Genomic DNA, 12,905 nt, shown 5'->3' with positions numbered 1-12,905 from the left:
AGGCGCCATCTGCCCCTACTTTTCCTTTCCCTCTGCCCCCTCAACAGCACCGAGCACTATCACTCAAATCTCATTACTGAAAAGATGAGTGATCAATTGGGTCTTCTTTTATTATTTTTACAAATGAAGACATAGATGAGAGCGAACATTTGTTCCTATGCTTGTCGGTCATTTGTATTTCTTCATCTATAATTTTTTATAAACTTTGCTCTCTGTTTTATTTCTTTAGGGTATTAGTGTTACTGATTGAAAGATTAAAGCTCTTTAATATATGAATGATTAATATTATTAACCAAGTTGAGAAAAGTTATTCAGAAAACTCTAGTAGATGAATGGTTAATATTATAATCTATAGAGTTTTGTGAATAACTTTTCCCACTTTGTCCCTTTAACATTTATGTGTTTGCTTTTTGTACACACGTTACAACCAGGTATTTTTCTAAAATGGAGACCAAAGTAGCAATGGCTTCTTTTCTGCCCAGGAGGAGAGGCAGTAACAACGCCCCAATTCTAGGATAGTCCTGTTATTGTTATTTCTTCTACATCGTCCGGCCATCACCATGTGAACAAATCAAGAAAAAGTGGAGGCTCCAAATCCACTTCAGACAGTCTCAAACACTTAAACAATTAAGAAAGAGACTCAGAGAAGAAGGGAAGATCGTCAGAAAGGGAAGCGTTTGCCAGAGGAGACAAACAGAGAAAAGAAGCTGACCACGAAGAAAACCCAAAATATTGTCATCATTTTGGGGTCACAGTTAAACTGAAAATGTGCAAGGCAGCTAGAACTTCATTCGTATTTTGATGTTTATAATGATAAGTAAATAGTCTGATCAACTTCAGTCTGTTTAGTATCATATGGTCTCTTCTCTGGTGTCTTTACTGCCTGTTAATATTTGAGTGATGAAAGGTTGGGAATTACAGCGCTACCCCTGGTATTTGTTAATGAACCTTTAAATTGGCTGTTACTGTTACAGCCTGTTTATGTTGGCTTGGCTGTGAGGCTGTTTTATTGAAATAGACAACACAATTAATTTACTTCAGTCCTCTAACACGTTTGGGTTGAATCCAGTTAAAATGACTGTCAGAAATAATGCCAGATCCTGGACCGGCAACAGAAAAACTCTACAAAAACCTCCAACCAAGAGTGTCAATTCTCAAGGGAAAAGGAAGGAGAAGTGGTTGGAGGAGGAAGAGAGAGGACACATTCATATCAATCACAGATCGAAGAGAAAAACAAATCAGATTACTAGAAAACTGCGCAAGTGTTGGACCTAATTAACAACACAGGCTGCCTACTTCATTATGCCAATCTTTGGTGTTATGATGGATTGATGATGTTTTGGGGAATATGCTTTTACCATTTTCTGTCTATTCAAATGCCGTACAATACTGACCATTGTACAATAACCATTTTTTCCATATAAAGTGTTCATGGTGCATCACGACTACCTGATATATCCTAGACTTGAGCAGTGAAAAGCAAACCATCCAGTTGGACTATGCGACATAAAACAAAGTTACATTTTCTATGCCTGAAAGATTCTAAATTTGAGGTGCTTTTTGATAATTTTCATTTTTAAAAAATACTGGCAGCTTTAGCCATTGACTTTTTTTTTCCTCAGTGACTTTTAAATTAGATGGTGAAGCAAAGGTGACATTGACTTAATCTACAGTGAGGATTAATAAAATGTCACATATTGCTATTTGTTTTGCCCTTATTCTGAATGTTCATTTTCAAAGATAATCAGAATAGAAAACAACGTTTCAGAAAAAGTTCCAAATAAAAGGAAGCAAATGTAATTCTTGAAATTTTATATAAAATAGATATTGTCTTGTATTCTGCTATGCAACATAGAAAATTGAGAGCCAAATTTTCTGAGGACTAATTTTTTATTTTCATTTTTGGATGCACATCGCCATGTGCTTATATTAGATTGTTTTATACTTCAACCTCTTAGAAGCTGAATTGGTTTTGAGGTTAAATTTTGAAGTTGAGTAGTTTGTCAGGCATACTGACGATTCCACATAATACAAGGACACAAGTTTGAAAGCTACAAAGTTATAGTGTAACGGGGTAAGTAATTACAATGCTATGGATACTGTCCAATCACTTTTAACCAATGAAAAATAAGATGGTCTGAATAAAAGAAAGTTAGACACAAAGTAACGATCATACAGGCTTGGAGGTTGTAAGATAAATTCATTCGCAAGGCAGATGAAATTGGTGCTATAATCGGAACCTAAAATAAAACATTTTGTATATCACTGACTAACGAATTATGGATTCTAATATTTATCTATTTAATATATCTTTCACATTGAGAGTAGAAAAAATTTTTGTTGGGGACAAAAATGATGACATTATATCATGAAAGTTAATATTTTCTGGAAGTTTGTGCCTCCTGTTCCCCTCCCTCCTGCATGTTAAGTGCTAAGAAATATAAAATATTTCAAAGTTTAGCTCCAGGAGATATGTTGCTGGGTATTTCTGGACAAGATTTTTATTTTTAAAAAATTGCACAAGAGATTCATGCTCACTATAGAAGAATTAGAAAATGCAGATAAGCAGAAAGAAAAATAAATTTAAATTGCATGTGCTCCCAGCACCCACTGATATTCTCTCTTAATGTATTGGTGCATATTTTGTATATATGTCTATATTTAATCACTTGTTAAATGTCTACTAGGAGTTAAGGAATACGTCAGAAAAGGAAACAAACTCTCCTGCACCTGTGCAACTTAATAGGACAAGCCAAACAAAAAATAAAGTCAAAACAAAAATAGTATGCTAGGGGAGCAGCTCAGTGAAGTTCGTGTGCTCCACTTTGGTGGCCCAAGGTCTGAGGCTTCAGATTCCGGGTGTGGACCTACATATACTGTTCATCAAGCCATTCTGTGGCGGCGTCCCACATACAAAATAGAGGAAGAGTGGCACAGATATTAGCTCAGTGACAATCTTCCTCAAGAAAAAAGAGAAAGATTGGCAAAAGATGTTAGCTCAGGGCCACTCTTCCTCGCACACACACACAAAATAGTGTGTTAGTCATAAGTTTTACAGAGCAATGAAACTGGGAAAAGCATAGGAAATCGTGGGGGTTCAATTTTAAATAGAGTTGCTGGAGAAAGTTTAATTGAGAGAGTTGAGTAGACGGCTAAAGGAAGTGAGAGGGCAAAGCTCCACGGATGTCTGCTGGAAGAGTGTCCTCTGCAGAAGGCCAGCTCAAGCGCCAGTTCAAAGTCCCCAAGATGAGAGCACGCCCAGTGGGCTGGAGTTGGAGAAAGAAAAAGGAAACCAGTATCAGAATATGTCCTGATTTTTTTTGTTTTTTCTTCTCCGACCCATAGATTATTTAGAAGGTGTTTGTTTGGTTTCCAAATGTTCAGGGATTTCCTAGACATCTAGTTGAAATTGATTTCCAATTTAATTTTATCATGGTCAGAGAACACAGCAAGAAAAAGGAGTGTTTGTCTTACTTTGAAAGAGGTTTAAAATTGGTATATTTGTCTGCTACATTTTCAATCCTTTTAAATTTATTTTGTGGCCCAGAACATGATCCATCTTGGTGAATGTACCAGGAACACTTGAAAGACTGGGTTTTGGGTAATTGTTGGAGGTAATGTTCTATCCATGTAAGTTAGGTCAAGGTGGTGGATAGTGTCCTTCAGATTATCTGTAGCTTTACTGATTTTTCAAACCTCATTTCTCAATCAATTTCTGAAAGAAGAGAAAATCTCTCTTTATGAAAACTTATTTTTATTCCAATTATTTGTTTCTTTGTTTAATTCCATCAATTTTTGCCTCGTATTTTGAAACTGCATTCTTAATCACACACACGGTTATGATAATTATATCATAATTATTATAGGTGGTTATTATCAAAAGTAATGAGAAATTACTTTTATCATTATGAAATCTCTCTTTATCTTTCATAATACTCTGTGTGTTGAAGTCAATTTTATCTGTTACTGATATAGCCAGTCCTGCCTTCTTTTGCTTACTATTCACCCAGTGTGTATTTCTCATCTTCATCCTTTACTTTGAATTTATCTGTGTCTTTAAGTTGGAAGTACAGCTCTTATTAACAGGGTCAGTCTTCTTTATCTCAGAACCTCTGCATTTTTCTATGTTTTTACTTAAACTACATGTCTGTTAGATAGCACATCAGTGGTCTCCCTTTTATCCATTTGGGCACAGTTTTTAAATTGAATGATTAGTTTCTTAATATTTAATGTAATTATTGATATGGCTTAATTTAGATCTGACATTTTATTATAGTTTTCTATTGTCTCTTTTATTGTTTTTTGTTACTCTACTCCTTTCATTGCTTTTTTATTTGAATGCTTTTAAAATTTAATTTAATTTTATCTGTTTACTCACTAACTTTAGCTTTTTGCATTTTTTTTTACTCTAGGAATTACAGGGAATATATTTAGCTTTTCATAACCAATATAGAGTTAAAATTGTACCACTTAACGTAAATTGTAGAAAGAGTGCAATTATACAAACCCATTTACCAAGGCCTCCATCATTTAGCCCAAATTTTCATATTGCATCTACACAGGTTATAAATCCAATAAGATAAGTTATAATTTTGCTTTAAACAGACTTCATATATATTTTGCTTCAAACTATATACATATACATATATATATATATTTTTAATTAGAAGAGAGAAACAGTGCTTTGTATTTACTCAGCTATTTAGCATTTCTTCCTAAGGATCAAGTTTGTATCTGGTATCATTTCCCTTCAGCCTGAATAAGTTGTTTTAGCTTGACCTAGCATTTCTTAAGATACCCGTCTGCTCTTAATTTTTATTCACATATTTCAAAGTTCTCTTATCAGTTGCATTTAGAATTCTTATAGTTTCTTGATGAATTGACCTCTTTATTATTATATAATGTCTCTGTTGGTCTTGGTCCTGGCATTTCCCCTTGCTCTGCAGTTGCTTTGTCTGATATAATATGAGCACTCCAACCTTCATCTAAGTGGTGTTTTCATGTTATAACTTTTGCCATTCTTTAACTTTTAACTTATGTCTTTATACTTGCAGTGGGTTTCTTGTAGACAATGTATGTATAGGTCTTGGTTTTCATCCAATCTGACAATATTTACTTTTATTCGGAGAGTTTGGATTAACGCTATGCAATAAAAATAAAATGTGAGCCACAAATATAAGTCATATATGTAATTTGTGAAATTTTTAGTAGACACACAAAAAATGGGTGAAATGATGTAAAAGAATGAAACTGGACCCATATCTTACACCACTCACAAAAGTTAACTGAAAACAGAATAAAGACTTAAATGTAAGACCTGAAACCACAAAACTTCTAGAAGGAAACAAGAATAAAGCTGCTTACATGGATCTTGGTAATGGTTTTTTGGATATGACACCTAAAGCACAAGCAACAAAATAAGAAATAAGCAAGTAGGACTACATCAAACTAAAAGGCTTCTGCACAGCCAAAGAAACCATAAACAAAGTGAAAAACTATCTACAGAATGGGAAAAAATATTTGCAAACCATATATCTGATAAGGTGTTAATATCCAAAATATATAAAGAACTCAGTCGTTCGAAATATACAAAGAACAACTCAATACCAAAGAGAAAAATAAATTAAAATAAAAAAACAGGCAAAGGAACTGAATAGACAATTCTCCAAAGATCTTTTGAAAGATCAAAACGTACATGAAAATGTACTCAACATCACTAGCCATTAAAGGAATGCAAATTAAAACCACAGTGAGATATCACCTCATGCCTATTAGAATGGCCACTGTCAAAAAGACAAAAGATAACAAATGCTAGTGTGGATGTAGAGAAAAGGGAACTCTTGTGCACTGTTGGTGGGATTGTAAGTTGGTACAACCACTATGGAAAATTGTATGGAAGATACTAAAAAAAATTAAAAATAGAACTGCCATAAGATCCAGCAATTCCACTTCTGAGAATATGTCCAAAGGAAACGAAATCAGTAACTGGAAAGGATATCTGTACCCCCATGTTCGTAACAGCATTATTTACATGAGCAGTATAGGCAAGACATAGAAACAACCTAAGTGTCCATCAGTGAATGAATAGATAAAGACGTTGTGGTATAGATATACAATGGAATATTATTCAACCATAAAAAATGAGGAAATCCTACCACTTGTGACAACATGGATGGACCTTGAAGCCATTGTGCTAAGTGAAAGAAGTCAGACAGAGAAAGACAAATACTGTATGATCTCATTTATACATTGAATCTAAAAATAAAAAAAATAGAAAAAGTGGTTAGACTTATGGTTACCAGAAGTGGAGGTAGAGGGAAGGGAAATTGGAGGAAGGTGGTCATAATGTATCAACTTCCAGTTATAGGATAAATAATACCAGGGATGTAATGTACAACATGATGACTGTAACTAACACTGCTGTATGACAGAGGAAAGTTAAGAGAGTAAATCCCATGAGTTCTCAATACAAGGAGAAAATTCTTTCCTTTTTTCTTTTTTTCTTTCTTTTCTTTATATTCTATCTGTATGAGAAGATTGATGTAAGCTGAACCTATTGTGGTAATCATTTCACAATATACATAAATCAAACCATCGTGCTGTATGCCTTAAATTTATAGAGTAATATATATCAACTATTTCTCAGTGAAACTGGAAAAAAATGAGTGAAATATTATATATCAATACATTATTTTGTTTATCTATATATATCCAAAATATTATCATTTATTTAAACATACAATCAATGGAAAAATATATTAGTGAAATATTTTACATTATTTTTACTGATACTAAGTCTTTGAAATCCAGCGTGTTTTATACTTACATCAAGTTTCAATTTGGCCTAGCCACATATCATTTACTAATAACCAAATGTGACTATACTATTGGACAGCACAATATGTTCAATGTGGTCATCAATAATGTTGAAGTTCAATCAATCATCTTTTTATTTTCTATTTGTTCCATCTTTTCTTTTTTCCTTTTCTCCAATATTTCTGCATTTTTTATATTAGTAAGTTTAGAAGATTAATTTTATGATTCTATTGTGTCTTTACTGTTAGCTATACCTCTGGTTTATTTTTAGTGGCTGCTCTAGAATTTACCATATATATGTGTACCTTAGCAGAGTCTAGGTTAAGATAATATTATCACTTCAAATGTGGTGTGAGAACCTTATAAGAGTTTATCTCCATATCCACTTTCCTCTTTGTGCTGTTGTCATATATTTTATTGCTACTAATGCTATAAACCTCATCATGCATTATTATTTTCTTAATAATAAACATTAAGTATATTTAAAAAGGAAATTATCTTCTACAGAAAGTTATAAAAGTGAGAAAATGTCTTTTATATTTATCCACATATTTACTATTTTCAACACTCTTACTTCTTTTGCAGATTCAAATACTCATTTAGTACCCTGAAAGTTCTGTCTTAAAATTTTCTTTAAGCCTTACTTTTTAGTGTGAATCTTCTTGAAGTCTCACAAATTTTGTTGGTCTAAACACATATTTTGCCTTCAATTTTTAAAGGTGTTATGATGAGTGTACAATTTTAGGTTGAGAATTATTTTTCTTTTAGTGTCATAAAGATCTTACACTATTGCCTTCTGTCTTCTGGCTTTTATAGTTTCTGACAAGAAAACTACTTTAATTTTGATTCCTCTTTTTTTTTTAGCTGCTGGGAAGGATTCACCCTGTGCTAACATCTGTTGCCAATTTTCCTCTCTCTGTCTCCCTTTTTTTCCCTCCCCAAAGCCCCACTACACAGTTGTATATTCTAGTTGTAGGTCTTTCTAGTTCTTCTATGTGAGCTGCCACCATAGTGTGGCAGCCGCTGACAGATGGGTGGTGTGGTTTCACACCCAGGAAGTGAACATGGACCGCCTAAGCAGAGCATACCGAACTTTAAGCACTGGGCCATCAAGGCTGGCTCTTGATTCTTTTTTTTTTTTTTTTTTTAACGTGGTTGTCCAGTTGCTACAGAACCATTTGTTGAAAAGACTACCTTTGTTCCATTATGTGGTCTTTGTTCTGGGTGCTATTCTTATCCATTGATCGATTTTCTATTCTTTGATAAATATAACACTCCCTTGATTACTGTAGCTTTGTAGTAAGTCTTGAAGTTGGATAGTATCATTCCTCCAACTTTGTTCTCCTTCAATATTGTGTTGGTTATTCTGGGTCTTTTGCCTCCCCATTTAAACTTTAGATCAGTTTGTCAATAGAGGCAAAATAATTTTGGGGGATTTTGATTGGAATTACATTGAATCTATAGGTCAAGTTGGGAAGAGCTGACATTTTAATAATAGTGAGTATTCCTAATCATGAACATGGAATATCTCCTCATTTATTTAGTTATTCTTTGATTTTGTTCATTAGAGCTTTGTAGTTTCCCTCCTACAGATCTTATACTTACTTTGTTACATTTATATGTAAGTATTTCATTTGTGGTGCTAATTTAAATGGTACCTTGTTTTTAATTTCAAATTACATTTGTTCATTGTTGCTAAATGAGAAAACAATTGACTTTTGTATATTAATCTTGTATCCTGCAACCTTGATACAGTCACATTTTAGTTCCTGCAGTATTTTCGTCAATTCTTGGGGATTTTCTACATAGACAACCATGCTCTCTGTGAACAAAGATAGTTTTAGTTCTTCTTTCCCTATCTGTATACTATTTATTTCCTTTTCTTGTGTCATTTCATTAGCAATGACTTCCCATATGATACTAAATAGAGTGGTGAGAGGGGATCTCTTTGTCTTTTTCCTGAAATTTGAAAGAATGATTCTAGTTTCTCACTATTGAGTCTGGTGTTAGCTGTAGGTATTATGTAGATGTTCTGTGTCAAATTGAGGAAGATTCCCTCTACTCCTAGTTTTTTGAGAGGTTTTGTCAAGAATGAGTGTTAGATTTTGTCAAATGCTTCTTTACATATCTTAATACAATCACACAATTTGCCTTTTTCAGCCTGTTGACATGATGGATTGCATTAATTGATTTTCAAATGTTGAAAAGTCATGCATATCAGGAATAATTCCAACTTGGTTATGTTCATAATTCTTTCTATACATTGTTGGATTTGATTTGCTAATTTTTTTAGCGTTTTTACGTCTATATTTATGAGAGATATTGGTCTGATTTTTTTTTCCCTTTCTTGTATCATCTTTGTCTGCTTTTGGTATTAGGGTATAGCTGCCTTCATAGAATGAGTTAGGGAATATTCCCCCTGCTTCTATTTTCTGGAAGAGATTTTAAGAACTGATAAAATTTCTTTCTTACATGTTTGGTAGAATTCACCAGTAAACTCACCTGGGCTTGGTGTTTCCTGCTTTGCTGGGTTATTAATAATGATTCAATTTCTTTAATAGATACAAACCTATTCAGGTGATCTATTTCTCCATGCATGAATTTTGGTACATTGTGTCATCCACAGAACTGGCCCATTGTATCTAGGTTACCAAATTTGTGAACATAGAGTTGTTTATAATATTCCTTTATTATCATTTCAACAGTACATGAGGTATGTAACGATGGGCTCTTTCTCATTTCTGATGTTGGTAAATGTGTGTTCTCACTATTATTTTTAGTTAACTTGGCTAAAGATTTATCAATTTTATTAATATTTTCAGAGTCAGCTTTTGCTTTTGTTGATTTTCTCTATTGATTTCCTGTTTTAAATTTCACTGATTCCTACTCTAATTAAGGAGAATATAATGCTCTGGAAGTATTTCAAAATGCTTACTTTCCTCTCCTACAGTGGGATTCATGAAGGAATTCTCTGATTTTTGTCCCGAGAACCTGGTGGGACTACTAAAGGTAAAGCTCTCTTGAGCAGGGGGAATCTTGTAAAATTGAGCCCACTTGGAGTTTCTAACTCTCAAGCTAGTCCAAACTGAGCCTCCAACAACTCATCAATTACAGTGTAAGTGTTCCTACCAGCACTGGCTTCAGTAACAGGCTTCTATTCTTGGACTTTTTCTCCTGGTTTAAAAAAAGCTGTGATTTTTGGTATATGACTCTCTCTCCAGTTGTTGGGACAGAAGTTTGCCCTGTGACCTTAAATCTCTGAAGAATCCAAAAAGACTTGATTTTCAGTTTGTTCATCTCTTTTTTTTTCTGTGAAGATTGAATGACAACTTTCAAGATTTTTACATGTCACATCAGAAACTGGAAGTGACCATAGCTTTTTAAAGGATTTTGTCTGTTAATTACTTTGCTTATTTTATTTCTGCATTTGTTCCCATTGGGTTATTTTTCTCCTGATGAAAGTTTATATTTTTATGCTTGACTGCCTAGTAATTTCCAACGGGATGCTGAACATTGTGAATTTCTTATTGTTCAGTGAAGAATTTTTTTTGCAGTCCTTTAAAGAGCATTCATTGTACTTGATCTGGCAGACAGTTAAGTTATATGTGGGTCATACTGATCCTTTCAAGTCTTCCTTGTAAACTTTGTTAATGTGCCCAGAGGAGACTTGATTTTAAGACTAATTTGTCTTAACTACTAAGGACTGATGTCTCTAAGTTTTCTACTCAATTTCCTCACATCTCATGAGGTCTCTCCACCCTGTTTTTTCAGAATATAAATTATTTCCATCCCATGTGAACTCCAAAACTTCTTTACCTCTTGACTTTCCCATATTCTTTCTCCCACTCCATGGAATTTCACCCAATGTTTGTGTAGATCAGTACTCAGCCAAAGACTGAAAATGACCCTTTTGCAGTTCTTTAGATCTTTCTCATTATGCAGCTCCCTCCACTCGCATATTCTGCCCCGCAAGTCCATTCCTCTACAGCCTTCCAGAGTTCTCTCTACTTCCTTAACTCTGTATGATTACCTGACTCTGTTTGAGTTTCCCATCCCTGTGCTGTGCCTCCAACCATTAATCTGGGGTAATGGTAGTGGCCACTTATGTGTTTTCTTCTCTTAGGGCTCACCATCCTGTGCTGCCAGAAGTCCAATGTCTGACCACTCTTATGGCATATAGATTTTTCTGGTGTCTAGTTATGGCCTATTCCTACAGCAGTTAGTTCTTCATGAGCCTATGAAGATATTTCTGGCCTCATTCACAATAAACATCTAGATGTGTGGCCACTCTACCAATTTAAGAAAATGTTACTTGGAAACCGGAATTGTCTGATAATTGTTAATAACCAATAAAGATAATTCTTGTTTCCATACCATTTGTATTCACTGTCCAAATATCAATAATGTTTGTCTTTATTTTATTTTTTTTGAGGAAAATTAGCCCTGAGCTAACTACTGCCAATCCTCTTCTTTTTGCTGAGGAAGACTGGCCCTGAGCTAACATCTGTCCCCATCTTCCTCTACTTTATATGTGGGACACCTACCACAGCATGGCTTTTGCTAAGCGGTGCTGTGTCCACATCAGGAATCCGAACCTGGAGAACCCCGGGCCGCTGAGAAGCGGAACGTGCACACTTAACTGCTGTGCCATCGGGCCAGCCCCAATGTTTGTCTTTATTGATGAAATTATCCAATTAATTATCTAATATTAATCTATTTTATATGATTTGTATATGGTAGAAGAACTGCAGAGTTAGCTATCAATCTGCAATTAAAACATTTCTCCTTGTTTTTCCTAAAATTGGAGAATCCTAGAAATATACATGCCTTTCTTTCTTTTTTAAAATACAAATTTATCTATTGCCCATTTTGGTATATCTCTTTTTTTGTTTAAAAGTTCATGGAATAGGCCAAATTTCACCTTGCCATCTCTTTCCCTGAAAGCAAACAGAAGGTACTATTCATTTTTTAGTCTTTACTATTCAATGCTATGAGGAAAAATATAAAAGAAAAAGCATCTAACTTATTCCATTTTCTATCAGTTACTGTACACAGAAAATCTGTACAGTTAGGGTTGAATTATTTAATTACTTCTTAGTCCACGATGAAAAATGTGTATGTGTAAAATTCAGAGTATTTCAGGCCTCACCTTTCCCACCTATTATCTAGTACATACAAAATGATCGAGGAGAAGTCTTACTAAATCACATCGCCACAGCTCCCCTTCCCTAACTAGTAACTATGCCAAGGTCACAATCCCAAATGAAGTCTAATGCATAGTAAACTATTGAAAAACAGGTACTGTGTCTTCTTCAAAATTTTAAGTTGACTGACGAGCTAATGTTTTAAATGATTGATTTGCAACTGTGTTGTAGGCAAATTTGTGTCATGAACCCACAAACCTTCTTGGAGTGAAAATACTAATGATCAAATCCAGTGTACCTAGGATGCTTTTGTTGTGTACTTGAATGTCCTTGCTCAAAGTTCGGTACCATGGAAAAATAATAAAGCTGGTGAAAGACAATTTACTAACAGTAGAAAACATGATGTCAATGATATAATGTATCACATCATGATACAACAGTGATGAAACGGCCATCTTGTACTTTGGATACAGGGACCTGGAACTTATTCCAATCTATCCTTCCTCAGAGTAGAATCTCAACTTGGAGAAGAACTTTGTGAGAAATTCCAAAGAGTTGTAACATTACAGCCAAAACTAAAGCCAAATTTAGTATCTTCCTTTCAGCTGTGCTGTCAATGGGTTTGGATACTGGGAAGAGAGGAAGGACAAATAACTCTCCCCTCATTTCACAGGTCCACTGCAGATCTGCAGAAGGCAGCCTCTGCGGTAAAAAATGGGTAAGAAATTCAGACACAGGTAGATTCAGGTAAGACTTGAAATAAGCATTCTTCCATGTTTGATTCTTGGCATCTTTTAGCCTTAAAAGTAGCTTTCTTTGTTCAAGCTCAATTTTCATCCACCAGGTCCACAGAAAATAAAATAAACATTATCAAAACCATTTACCATTTGCCATTCATTAACATTGTCCCTTTGGTTGAGTGGGGTTATCATATCACATGTTTCT

This window comes from Equus przewalskii, chromosome 22 (genome assembly GCF_037783145.1).
Source record: "Equus przewalskii isolate Varuska chromosome 22, EquPr2, whole genome shotgun sequence".
NCBI classification, from domain to species: Eukaryota; Metazoa; Chordata; class Mammalia; order Perissodactyla; family Equidae; genus Equus; species Equus przewalskii.
The sequence above is the reverse complement of the archived record's forward strand: the minus strand, read 5'-3'. Positions refer to the sequence as shown.